Source organism: Rhipicephalus sanguineus, chromosome 3 (assembly GCF_013339695.2).
Source record: "Rhipicephalus sanguineus isolate Rsan-2018 chromosome 3, BIME_Rsan_1.4, whole genome shotgun sequence".
NCBI lineage: Eukaryota > Metazoa > Arthropoda > Arachnida > Ixodida > Ixodidae > Rhipicephalus > Rhipicephalus sanguineus.
The window spans coordinates 105,433,745-105,446,481 of NC_051178.1; the positions used below are offsets into that span (position 1 = coordinate 105,433,745).

Below are 12,737 nucleotides of genomic sequence, written 5' to 3' on the forward strand. Positions count from 1 at the left end.
GATAATGCATGCATGTAGGGATTACGAATTTGTTATTACGCAGAAATCAGGCAGGCTTACTGTTAATACTTTGTCGGTCAGCGTAGAGGTGTTATATTAGTCCGTTTGAAGTTGTAGCCGCATTCGGCACGCATTTAATGTGCATACCTACCAGACCGCATATGGCGAATGACCTAACCCGCAGCAGAGAACAGCAGGAGCCACGCCAGACCCAAAAGGCTGGGAAAATAAATATGCGAGTTTAAAACGTATTCGGTGCTGCTCTCATATTACTTGTGACTGTAGAGTTGGCTCCAAGAATTTTCAATAGCATTACAAGCTACGGTAAGTAAACCTACACAGAAATGAAACATGTTTTTTTTTTATTCGACAGCGCGCTACGTTTTGGTGCCACTCTGTGCAAGAATTCCCTGATTTCTTGCTCAGTCATCTTTTATTATTATTTTTTTCTGTCCGGCTAAGATGCTTGACAACCAGTTTCTTTCTCTGCCTCTCCCCCCCCCCCCCTGCTGTGCCAAAGAGACTCGTGCCTCTGACCCTCTTCCTTGTTTTCGGTCATCGGCGCTTCGTGCACGCACGTGTTCGTAGTATAACAGCAAGAGTAACCTATAGCAACGTGATATCCTGGCTTGAATGTACGCATGATAAAGGAAATTTGCCTGTGAAAAATAACTACCATCGGGTGAAAGGCTGCTCAGGTAAGCAGTCGTGTTATGGGCATATAATTTCAATACGCGGTGCTGTGAACTCGGCGACCTGCGAATCAGGATCATTGATCTATATCTTTCTGGAGCAAGCAGGCACAAGACGCAGAGCGTGTTGCATAGAATTAACTGAGACAAGGCTGATATATATGACCGTGTTTTATTTCTCGTGAAGTTTATAGTGTACAAGGTGTGCGCATCACACAACTGTGCGCAATACTTCGCTTCAGTGCACTTTTTTTTAAAGCACGTTTTTAAAATACGTGCATTTCTAAAGATAAATAAGTCAGCAACGCTTTCCCACTTTAAGAATCATTCAGAAAACACAAAAAAAAACAGATAGAGTTCAGCAACGACACCTTACTTGCCTAGTGGAGTGCGATTTACGCGACAGGTGTATGCATATTTGTAAACATCTGAGGTGTAAAAAAAAAAAAGAATTTAGAAGGCTAACAGAAACATAAACACGATTTTGACTATTACATGTCCTAGAAGGGTTCTTCGTATATCGCGTATTATACGTAATCATTCAAACGATTCGGGATCTTATGTTTATTATTTCAACATCTCTTGTGCGAAGCGCAGTGAGGCAAAACATTCAATGTATTTTCAGGAACCATGAGTCTTCTGCAGTCTGAAAACAGAAGCGGAATAACCTACAGAAAAGGAAGAAAGAACGACAAGAGCATGACAGACGATGAGGAGGACAGGACGTATGAACAAATAACACAAAACAGCGGTGTGATTCGAGAACTCCCGTTGGGAGCATAGTCACTAAGACCTTCGGGACACAGAGACGGCTTCACTCAACACCACGTACGCCTCGGCATGGAACAGCACAACGAACAGTGCTACAGAGAAGAGCAGTATCTTCTGCTTGCTAGCCTCGGCAATTTCGAGTCCTCACGTGCTGAGTGGCACAGGTTTCAGGGCGTCGTCGGCGTTCTCGCAGACCGCCTCGCAGTCCTCGCAGGCGCACGTCTTGCCCGAGACGGTCTCGTTGCAGCCGTACATGGGGTCCTTGAAGGGCCGGTACTCACGCAGACCGACGAAGATCGCCTCCTTGGCGACGGGCTCGTACGTCACGTCCACGGACGTCAGTCCCACTCGCCTCTTGCCCAGGGCGCCGTACCAAAGGTTCATGGTGCAGTTGTGGTAGTCCTGGCCGCACAGGGCGAAGGACAGAGGCGCGAACCGGACGAACTTCCTCGGGTTGATGCAGGAAGCGTAGAGGTCGCGCATGGTCGCGTAGTCTACGTAGAAGTTGACGATCTCGGCCAACTCGTGCGGCTGGTCGTCGTAGTGCACGACCTGAGGAAGTCTCCCTGGTGCGGCGAGCAGGCCATGTTGCACAGGAGCTTCTGGAAGTTGACGTAGCAGGCCTCGCAGCGTCGCAGGCCCAGGCCTTCCAGGGCCTTAACCTGCTTGGCGAGCTCCTTGATTTGAGCGGCGTCGCAGCACAGCGAGTCGCCGTGGATCTGGAAATAGTCTCCGCACGTCTCCTTCATGATGGCTCGCGCCGACTCGTCCGTCACCGGCTTGGGCACGCCGTTGTAGATGCACGGCAGCTTGTTCTTGTTGTCGCAGAAACCGTGCATCGAGCATTTGGCCGCGTTGGCATGGGAGACGTAGCTGAGCAGCAGCGCTGCCGCGAGAAGGAGCGTAGTCCTGGATGCTTCCATGGCTGGTGTCCTGCCGATGCCGCTGCCGGTACTGGTCTCTTGCTGGCGGCGGGTGCGTCCAGATATACGAGTGTCTACGACGCGTGGTACCCCCCGTATTTTGATCACGGAGGAGCGCTGCTGTCACGCACTCTCTCTCAGCGCGATCGGCGAAGGTCGAGGAGGCCGGGGGGCGACTCCCTCCCATGGTTTCCTGCTTACACGTTAGTTCGCGAAGGGAGCAAGAAGAAAATGAGTGAGTCTCGAGAGAAGAGGCGAGGGAGTTCGCGATTATAGTCAAGGTTGAGAACGAATCCCGCTTCCCCCGTCCGCCATCGCCACTCTGCTTGCGTAATTGACATAATTCGGTCAGCTCCGATTGGTTCTGCGGATAGCTGTTCCTGCTGGAGAGTTGCCAGACCCGCGCCCTACATACGCGCCGCCGTCTTGAGCAGGCGCGTCTGAGCACGAAAAAGCACCTCTTCGCGTGAAGCGCACCCCCACCTCCTCCCCCCTCTTCCGTGCGAGCGAGAACCCTGCCTTTGTCATTGTCTTCTTCGTCTTGCTTTTTGTGAGAAACCTCTCCCCGCTGGCGTGAGCTGCGTTTTAAAAAACAGCCATGCTGCCTACCAGATACTGGTCTTCGGCCGCCACCTGCGTCGTCTCGATCTCGAGCAGCGGTTTTCGTCGAGTTAGTAAAGTAGTCACGTCCGCGGAGGGGTCGGGCTCACCTTCCTGCCTTCCACGAAGACCGCGTAGTGTAACGGAGGAAAGTCCTGTGTGAAGGCGCGTGTTCTAACGTCGAGGAAGCTGACTCGATCAGGAAGCCAGCTGAGTTGCTCTGTCCGAATTCCTAGCGAGGATTTATACGGTTAAGAAAGCGTAGTAACCATTTTACCTCATTTCGTTTATTTCATCCTATGTAAGTGACAATGTTGCTTAATGCTCTGATATAAGTTTTGTCTGCAAAGCTCTTCTACGTTAAAAAAAAAGAAAAAAAAAGAGCACAGAAAAGACGTGAGCGAATTTACTGCTGGTCTACAATATTTCGTATGCATTGGTACGTGGGTAGTCCCTATACGGAAAGTGTGAAGGGGATGACACGCATGCTCCGAATATCTTGTGTGAATAACAGGACGTCGCTGACCACGTATTTAACGACGCCAGCAAAGATGTCAACATCTTCAATGCCATTTACAGGCACGTTTGATGACGCCGACATGACTTATACCACTGCGAAAAAAAAGAAAAAAAGGCACCTTTCTTTTCTTTACGAGTTCGTCATTGCTATAATAAGGAGCGTTATTCTTTAAGGGGAAAAAAACGCCAGGCCTGCACGGAAAGCGCAGCACAGTCACAGCGAAAGCTGGAAGAGCGGCATTTCTAGAGCCCGTTATAAACTCTCTTCTGGCTGCTAATACAAGTACATTAGCAACGTACCCACTACGCCACAAATCATAATTTTTGGGAAGTTGGGAAGCACCCACCACGACATTATTCGTTATTCTGTGGAGAAGCGACATAGCATCTGTAAGGCATTATGTGCACTTTGTTGATGCGACGGTTAATGAAGATGAAGAATTATGGCTGAGCCTTTTGTAATGGGTTGGAAGCTTTAAATGACCCACTAGTTACGTAATTCATATTGTGTGACGCCCGGTCGTTATTTAACTGTCCCACCACGTTAGCATACGTTAGCATACGTTAGCATACGTTAACCGGAGGAACGGAGAGCGAGAGAGAGAGAGAGGCAATTAACTTTATTGAGAGCCTGAGGAAATGGATCATGGGAGCCTTATGGGCTTCCTTGGCAACGCAACCAATAGAAGTGCACTTGCGAGGAACCCACTACGCTATAAATCATAATTTTTGCGAAGTAGGGAAGCAGCCACTATGCATTCTTTTGTCATTCTGCGGAGAACCGTGGTACTCGCTAAACACTTGTAAGGCATTATGTGCACTTTGTTGATGCTGTGGCTCATGACGATGAAGAATAATCGCAGAGGCCTTTGTAATGGGTTGGAAGCATTCAACAACCCACTCGTTGCGCAATTCGCATTGTGTGACGCCCGGTTACTAGTGATGCAGAACTATCGGTAAATTGACTATCGATAGTTCGATAGTTATTTTGAAACTATCGATAGTGTACACAAACTATCGATAGTATGCTATCGACAAACTATCGATAGTGCACTCGGTAGTACCATGGTAAATATTACTAGCGATATTACTGCCACGCCTGTTTATTGCTTTGTTTTGATTTATTCGGGTTTCACCCACAAATGCTGTTAGCAACGTTTGACGCAGACCGCGCCGTAATGTTTGAGAAGCTTCACGATTGTTTGAGATCATTCTGTTAAGGTTACGCGCCGGACGCGAATAGTCAAGTTTATTCGAGAGCTTACGCGAGCACCAGCGATAACGCTGTAAGATTCGATGATTGATGTATAAAAGACGACGCGTTCCACCGATGATCAGATTACTCGACGGCTGACGACTGTTCTCGCCGCTCTCAGTGCGCAGCCTGTATCGCTTGTATTGTAGTTTTGATTTTCTGGTCACAAGATCACCCAAATAAAGAGCTCCATATTTCACAGTCTTGTTGCAGCATTCTTCACCGTCACAACCATGTGACAATAATATCGATAGTGGTGAGAATAATCATGCTGTTGCGAGTCGGCCATATTGCCAAAATATTTGTGATAGCCTACTATCAGCTTCGCCTAATTTGAGCAATTACTGGCAAAAGAAATAAATTATTGCCGCAGTGAAAAGGGCGGAATATGTCTATGAATAAATCAATAAATTCACATCCAAAAGCAACCAGTTACATCTTACAATTAACAAACTTAGTTCATGATATTTTTTGTATTTTGTAGTGCACTATAAATTTGAAGCTGCGTAGTTCCACTACATGTAACGCCTTCCTTTCAGCTACAACTGAATGGTTTGACTTTATGATCATGTGTCAGCAAAACACTCAGGTGAAGAACACAAGTATGTCAACTTTCTTGCCCTTCAGCCTGCTCCTCCGGCTCCCCTATGTACCGCACGCGCGGGGAACCAAGTTTATTCTGCAATGAGTTCGTGCTGTTGGTTTTATACTATCGATAGTACCATCGAATTTTTTGCTATCGATAGCGCTATCGATAGTATTTTTTACTATCGATAGTTCGATAGTGACTCAGCTATCGATAGTATCGATAGTGCCATCGATAGTTCTGCATCACTACCGGTTACAGAATTCGCGTTTGTGTGACGCCTGGTTGTTATTTTACTCTTCTACCACACTACATTACATATGTTAATGTGGTTCCCTCCCGACATGAAGCCTGTATAGGGTATTCTTGCAACGCAGTTTCAAGCACCGGCATGGCTCTGAGATAGAACACTGGGCTCCCACGCAGAGGGCCCAGGTTTGAACCTCAATCCATCCTGGAAAATTTTTCTTATTCTTTCTTTTCTTTTTTTCTTTTTTCTTTTTTTCTTTCTTTTCTTTTTTTTTCTTATTTCGTGCGATAGCGGTTACGGACACCGGCGGCGGCCGACAACTACGGCGCCGAAAACGGCCGTTGAAATGATCTCATAACAGCTTTCGCTGTAAAATGTATTTGCATTCACTATGTTTGCGTATTCACCCTGTACGTTGGCAAAATTTCAGAGTCCACAATTATATCAAGTAGAACGACAGAAAGTTGAGTTGTTTGGTACGGATTCATAATGAAACAAGGTATAGGCACGCATAAACGGACACGAGAGAAGAGATCAAGACGTTTGACAAACACCGACGCAGAAAAGATCGGCGATTGTGGTGTCTCGATCTCTTCTCTTGTGTCCGTGTTTGCGTGCCTACCTTCTTATATCAAGTACAGACGGGTCCACTGTTAAAGTGAACGCTTGCGTGCAGGACATGTTCAGATTTCGCTCTCTTGCAAAAGCATAGTGGCTTAGATTTGCATAAGACTGCTGGTGGTTGACAGTTGTGACTCCTTTTCACAGAACAGTGCCATGCACGAACAAAGTTTCCCCATCCACTTGCCGTTAGGTGGCCAGCAATATGAACGGTGCTCATTCGAGTGTTCCCTTTAACAGTGGACCGTACTGTACATTCCGAACGAAAGTTCTTGTCAGTTAGTAGGGAAATAGTGGTAAACGCTTGTTACGTATACCACCATATTCTTGATGAGGATGAGAGGATGAGGATGCTCTATGTTGCCGGCGGATCTGGCCTTGCGAAACTTGCAGGCAATTGCCCTACCCGGTTTCCTCTTTTCCGATTATATTGAAGTTTAATGTCCTTTTTAAAGCGAAGCTCGGGCAGGCTACCAAGAAGTTGCGTGCAGTGCGACGCAACCATGATAAAGCCGGTGGCCTATGAGCTATTCCGCGTATTCCGCATACAGTGTTGTACCCGATCCCCGTATACCGACACCACACCCTGACATGTGTCACTCATCACCAGTCACATGCAAGGTCTGTAACAATAAAAAACTTCAAGAGTAGCCGCGACACTTTTTTCCTGAATGTCCAGTGACCACGCGGAAACACAATATCATTTACACTGTCGTGTGGCGAGCCTAAACGTTCGAGGGCTTAAAAAAAATATTGACGATCTTTGTCAAGTTCACAACACTTAAGCAAATAATGTTCTATATCACCACAGGTCTTGCAAGCCGGGCACAATGGTGTCGCGGAAAGTTAAGGCCAACGAAGAAGGCTCCTAGAGAACATCAACGTCTTTTAAGAAAACCTATCATCAGGCATTTCCATTCTTTATGGTTGACACCTCACCGGCCATGTGTGACTAATGGGCTAAACAGGGCGGAGGCAACTCTGTTACATCGCAATCGCACATGATCTGCGCATACCCCAGCATGGCTCCACAAGATCACCATGTTCTTGGTAGATCTCAGTTAATCAAGTTCGAGGTACAAAGAAAATCTAGCAAGTGCTCCTATAACCTCATCGACATCGTTTTAGTGTTTCATCTCCAGCACGCTATCATGTGCACGAGTTATTAATAGTTACTTACCAAAAAAGGTAGTAAAGAAAACTTCAGTTTATTGCTCCATCAATGGGGCATGTTATTGGAGAATACCACAGTAAAAGAACCTCTTGTCTGTTACGTGCATGAATAGTTAGGCATCAAGTGCTATTAAATGAAGAAAAAGAATTGCATATACTTCGTAACGCATGCAATGGGGGTGCCTGCTCACGAAAGCCTTTTTGCTCGTAAGAGAATATTCATCCAGTCCTGATATTGCATGCATCATTAGCGACATAACTATCATTCATGATGTGAAATTAGCCAGCCAATGCCGAAGAGCACGTTTGCGCGAAAACGTTCGTTAATTCGGCCCTTGTAAAATGTCCATCACATCGCTGCTCTCATGGCCTTTTTTCTCAATAGCCACATAATTTCATTCGATTAATCAATCACGGTGCTATACAATTCGACGACGACGTTGTTCTTCTATCATTACTAGGAATCAGGGGCGCTAGAGCGAGATTGGATGCTCCAACCCAAATTGGCGCTACCTAATTATTCGAAACATCCCCGATAGAGCACGCAGTGACGCAGAGTGGCTAATAACGAACCTGGCCAGAGTTAAAGCATGGGAAAGATGCAGCGCACGTCGGAATCGAACGCACGTTCATATTATCAGCGAGTTTGATCGGCTTTCCACGAGTGCGCTTGGTTGCGTATTATACCGAAAAATCCGTTCGGTCGCACCCCGTATAGGTTTATGTCGATTACTTTCCTCTTTGCGATGTGACTGTGTTGTGAAGGCAGCGATTTCAGAAAGGCTACTCGATCGCTTCGAGGCGGGCTATTGCGACGAGCTCTGAAAGCGGAGACTGTTACGCTAGCAGCTAGAACTCTGGAAGAATGGCAATGGACGCCGTGGCTTCTTCGCCAATAATCGCTCTCTCCTCAACGCCCCCGAACTGCGGCGGCTTTTTGACGGGCTACCATAACTTACCCGCATAGTGGCTTGGCGGTTAAGGTGTAGCACTCCTGAGCTCGAGGATGGGAGCTCGTTTCAAGGACCTAATTACACTGGAACTTGAGTTACATTAGAACAAAGGTTAGCAGCTACCTTGCGCAAGCACCGTGAGAACATCATTTAATTTGATGCGCATTTAACGGCGGCGTTCTCAAAGAAAGTTTATTTGGGAGAGGGCCAGTGATGCCAGAAGATCACGCTGCCGTGTCTCATGGGTATAGTTTAAGAAATGCGGCTTATATGGTGGTGGTGATGCTGCTGGCGAGATCTGTCTGGTGGACCTGGCTGGCATTTGCTACGCCTCAGCGTCTTTTTCAACATAGTGTGATCGATTCACCATGTGCTACTTAAGACGGTCTCTCGCAGAAAAGTTAAATGAATGCCAAGCGCTTCCTTGCGAACCATGACAAAGGCCTTTCTCAATGATCTCTAATATACCCTGTCTAGCGCGCGCTGATTATATATTATGCCCCAGCAAATTTCTTGATTTCATCAACACCACCTCAATCACTGCGCCCTCGGCTGTGAAGTTATGTGCATGCGTGTGTGTTCCCCTCCCTTTCTCTCTTTCTTTACTCCTCTTTCAATCTCCTTCATCCCTTGCCCCTGTGCAGGGTAGCATACCGGTCATGCCAAACTGGTTAACATCCCTGTCTTTCCTCTCTCTTGTTTTCCTTCCTTCCCTCGGCTGACTTTCCCATCCCTTTGGTATATCCACCCCGTTATTTCAACTGACCACCGGTTCGCGAGTCTCAATGCGTAATATAATTGTGCATATTTCCGAAATGAGTTCACGTAAATATCGCCCAAATCTTCACCAATTGCCAGTATCGTTGTCATCAGCACTTACTCTGCAAATTTATTACACTAATGACCAACGCAGCTTCGCGCATATCGCGGGCAAACTTAATATTCTAGCATTCCTCACTTGAATACCTCAATGCATACCTGTGCAGGGTAGCAACAGGCGAAAATATAATACAGCAGTTTTCTCGAGGACAAAAGGTACTCTTTCAAGTACGCGATGGCTGTTCCTAGAATGACGCTGTACCTTTCTAGCAGCGCTCGCAGCATTGCTATGAAGGAAGCGTTCAATGCGATATTAATCTGCGGAGAAGTGCTTTTGATTGCATAATATTACGTAACCAAGATATAATCCGCGTGTTCTTGACACGACAAAGCGGCTGACCGTGACCGGAATACGGAAGCGTATCTTTTGATGGATCAGAGATGAAACAGCGCTTTTATCACGGTTGGCTAACTACGTGACTTTTTGCTGAATAGAGCAGACAATTACGTCCAGCGCCTGGTGGGAACAACTTTGCTGAAAGGAGTATAGGCCTTAGCCGTCAACTGCCATTTCCTCGTATTCTCAGCCAAGGTATAGTGTGGAAGTTGGGACCGCGCTGGCTGACAAAATGACAAAATTTATTTATAGTAGCTTTGAGAAAGAACTAGAAGAAAGCCAATATTGCTTCCTGTAGAATCCAAAATAGCGCTAGCAGGAAAGCGTTGAATGTCGTTTGATGTGCTGTTGAGGTTAGTGGAGATCAGCCATCTACACTTCAACGAAACAAAGCCGATGTACTTCAAGTGGCGTTAAGCCAACGCGAGTTTTGTCGATTTGCATAACATCCCATTACAGCGGTTCACTTCAAGTAGTATCGCAGACCTTCGTTCTTATTACTTAATTTTTTTTTGGAAACGTAGGTTTCAGTAACAGATAAGCGGACCTGGACGGGCTAGACGTATTTGTGGCACACTGGGAGGAGATGCCGAGCAGCGATTTCTCGACAAAGCACTCCAAGTTGCTCTGCCAAATTGAGCTGAGTTTATCAGCATTTTGCTTACCACGCTAGTCTCGACTGCTTATGTTCATTGGCTTCAGATTGTAGATTATGTATACTGGCTTTGCTTAACTACGTTGCTTACTCTTTATGTTGGCGAGTTATCGAGCGAAGCTTGAGGTGTTTCCAACTCACTAGCATGCTCTTTCTTTTACTTAGACCTGCAGAAAGCTGACGGGCAGCGCCAGAACCAGTCGCAAAAAAATGGCAATGTGCCTGCAGCCTATATACTCATAACACTTGGTCACAGAATCATAACACTTGCTCATATAATCTTGGTCACACTTATAGCGTGCAAGAATGTTACGTTTGCGTAGCAGGTGTCGGCTCCGCATAGTGGTGTCTCGTATATGCAGCCAGGGCACTGAAAGAGCAAGCAGGAAATGATGAGGAATAGAGGGGAATGCATAAAAATGCGACATCATTCGACTTCAGGTGCCGATTGCTGACAGACGCAGCTTGGCGCCAGCACTATCGCGCAGCGAGACAGACAGCCTGATTTGTTGCTGGTGAATTGCACAATTGCGTATATATTTAACTTGCGCTGCATCCACGCGCAAAGACAATCAGTGACATTAGTTCTTAGATGTTTACATCGCAGATGAGGCCGCCGCGGTGGTACAAGGGTTACGGTGCTCAGCTGCTAACCCGAAGGAAGCGGGTTCGATCTCGTCCCCGGCGGCCGCATTTCGATGGAGGCGGGATGCTAGAGGCACTTTTACTTAAATTTAGGTTCGCGTTAACGAATCCCAGTGGGTATGAATTTCTGGAGCCCTCCACTGCGGTGTCCCCCACATTCACATACGTGATTATGGCAGGTAAAACCCCAGCAATTATCACAATGTAGCAGCTCAATTTGCCAAGATGTAGATTCTTGGGCCCTGGCCTCACGCGCAATGCTTCGGTTTACAAAAGAATGCGGACGCGTGTTTGTTATCCCAAAGATCGCACTTTGTGTTCAGTGCTTGTTGAAATCATAATATTCGCCATGAAGAACAGCTTCCTGCATATAATACAGCGCTATGCATGATCGCGGCCGAGTTTATTTATTCCTTTCCCGTCGACACTTTCCACGAAATAGGCTATCACATCCAAGAAACCATCTAATCTCAGCGACCAACTATAGCGGGATGGCCAACCCAATCTGTTCACGCTGGTAATATTTTCCCACACTCTCCATTGTTTTACTGCGTGTCTTCACTATTTTTTTCGACGTGCAGGCAGCAAACCAGGCATGCGACTGCTTGGCTTCCCTGCTTTTTCTATCACCCTTTCTTCCCCATGGTTGAGACATAACATTTCCGAAGTAGCGCATTGTTGTAGGTATACTGCTTCATCTGAACACTCGTGCCGACGTCACGACGCAATGACTGCCTGCACGTTAGCAATATCATGCGGTGTCGTATACTTGAGAGTGCAGCACTGATGACTTCTTGCCATCGCCGTGTCGCGCGGTACTTCGCAAAGTAAATGTCAGCGTGGGAAACGTTCAGCGTCGCGGTTCTCCGCACGAATATCTTCGTCGTTAACGGTGCTTCAGCGACACCACAAATCTTTGATATTAATCAAACTTTCGTATTTCAAATGTATTTTTATAGAAACAAAGCGAACAGATGGGAATGCTGTTCGTGGAATGTTTTAAGGTTGTAATGGTGGCGATGAGGCCGCTACAGACGGGATTAGCCAGGCAGGCCCAGCCAGCAATTGCTCCACCTGAGCGCCCTTTCAGCATAGCATAGCATAGCATAGCATAGCATAGCATAGCATAACATAGCATAGCATAGCATAGCATAGCATAGCATAGCATAGCATAGCGTAGCACTGCATAGCGTAGCACAGCATAGCATAGCATAGCACAGCATAGCATAGCATACTATAGCATAGCATACTATAGCGTCGCATAGCATAGCATAGTATAGCATAGCATAGCATAGCGCAGCACAGCATAGCATAGCACATCACATCACAGCATAGCATAGCCCAGCATAGCTTAGCATAGCATAGCATAGCATAGCGCAGCACAGCACAGCATAGCGTAGCATAGCATAGCTTAGCACAGCATAGCTTAGAACAGTATAGCATATCAGAGCATAGTATAGCATAGCATAGCATAGCATATCATAGCATAGCATAGCATAGCATAGCATAGCATAGCATAGCATGTTTCACCTGTGTCCCATAAGCCAGTGTTTCGTGGAAAAGTCGCAAGCCATGCTGCGCTTCTCGGTTTCGTTACACCGACGTGATGGGAGTACATTCAGTAGCCGCAGAACAGCACACGTTCGTAAGAAGTTGAAATGAACGCAGACAACGAATAAAAACAAAGCGAATAAAGACGGGAACCTCATTCAAAATCTTGATTGTGAACAAGGTTCCCGTGTGGGAACCGACAGGTCTTTATCTGTTTTTTTCTTTTATTCGTGGTCGGCTTTCATTTCAACTTCTGGGAATGGCTTCTCCTGACCATACGGGATTCCGTCAAACTCTTGACTTCAGCAGACATTTGACGCGACGTGT

At 46.6% G+C, this 12,737-nt stretch overlaps 1 pseudogene; it reads right to left on the bottom strand.

The window, feature by feature from the left end:
- Positions 1-850: 850 nt before the first annotated feature.
- Positions 851-2,440, bottom strand: LOC119386898 (NPC intracellular cholesterol transporter 1-like; annotated as a pseudogene).
- Between the last annotated feature and the right edge of the window lie 10,297 nt (positions 2,441-12,737).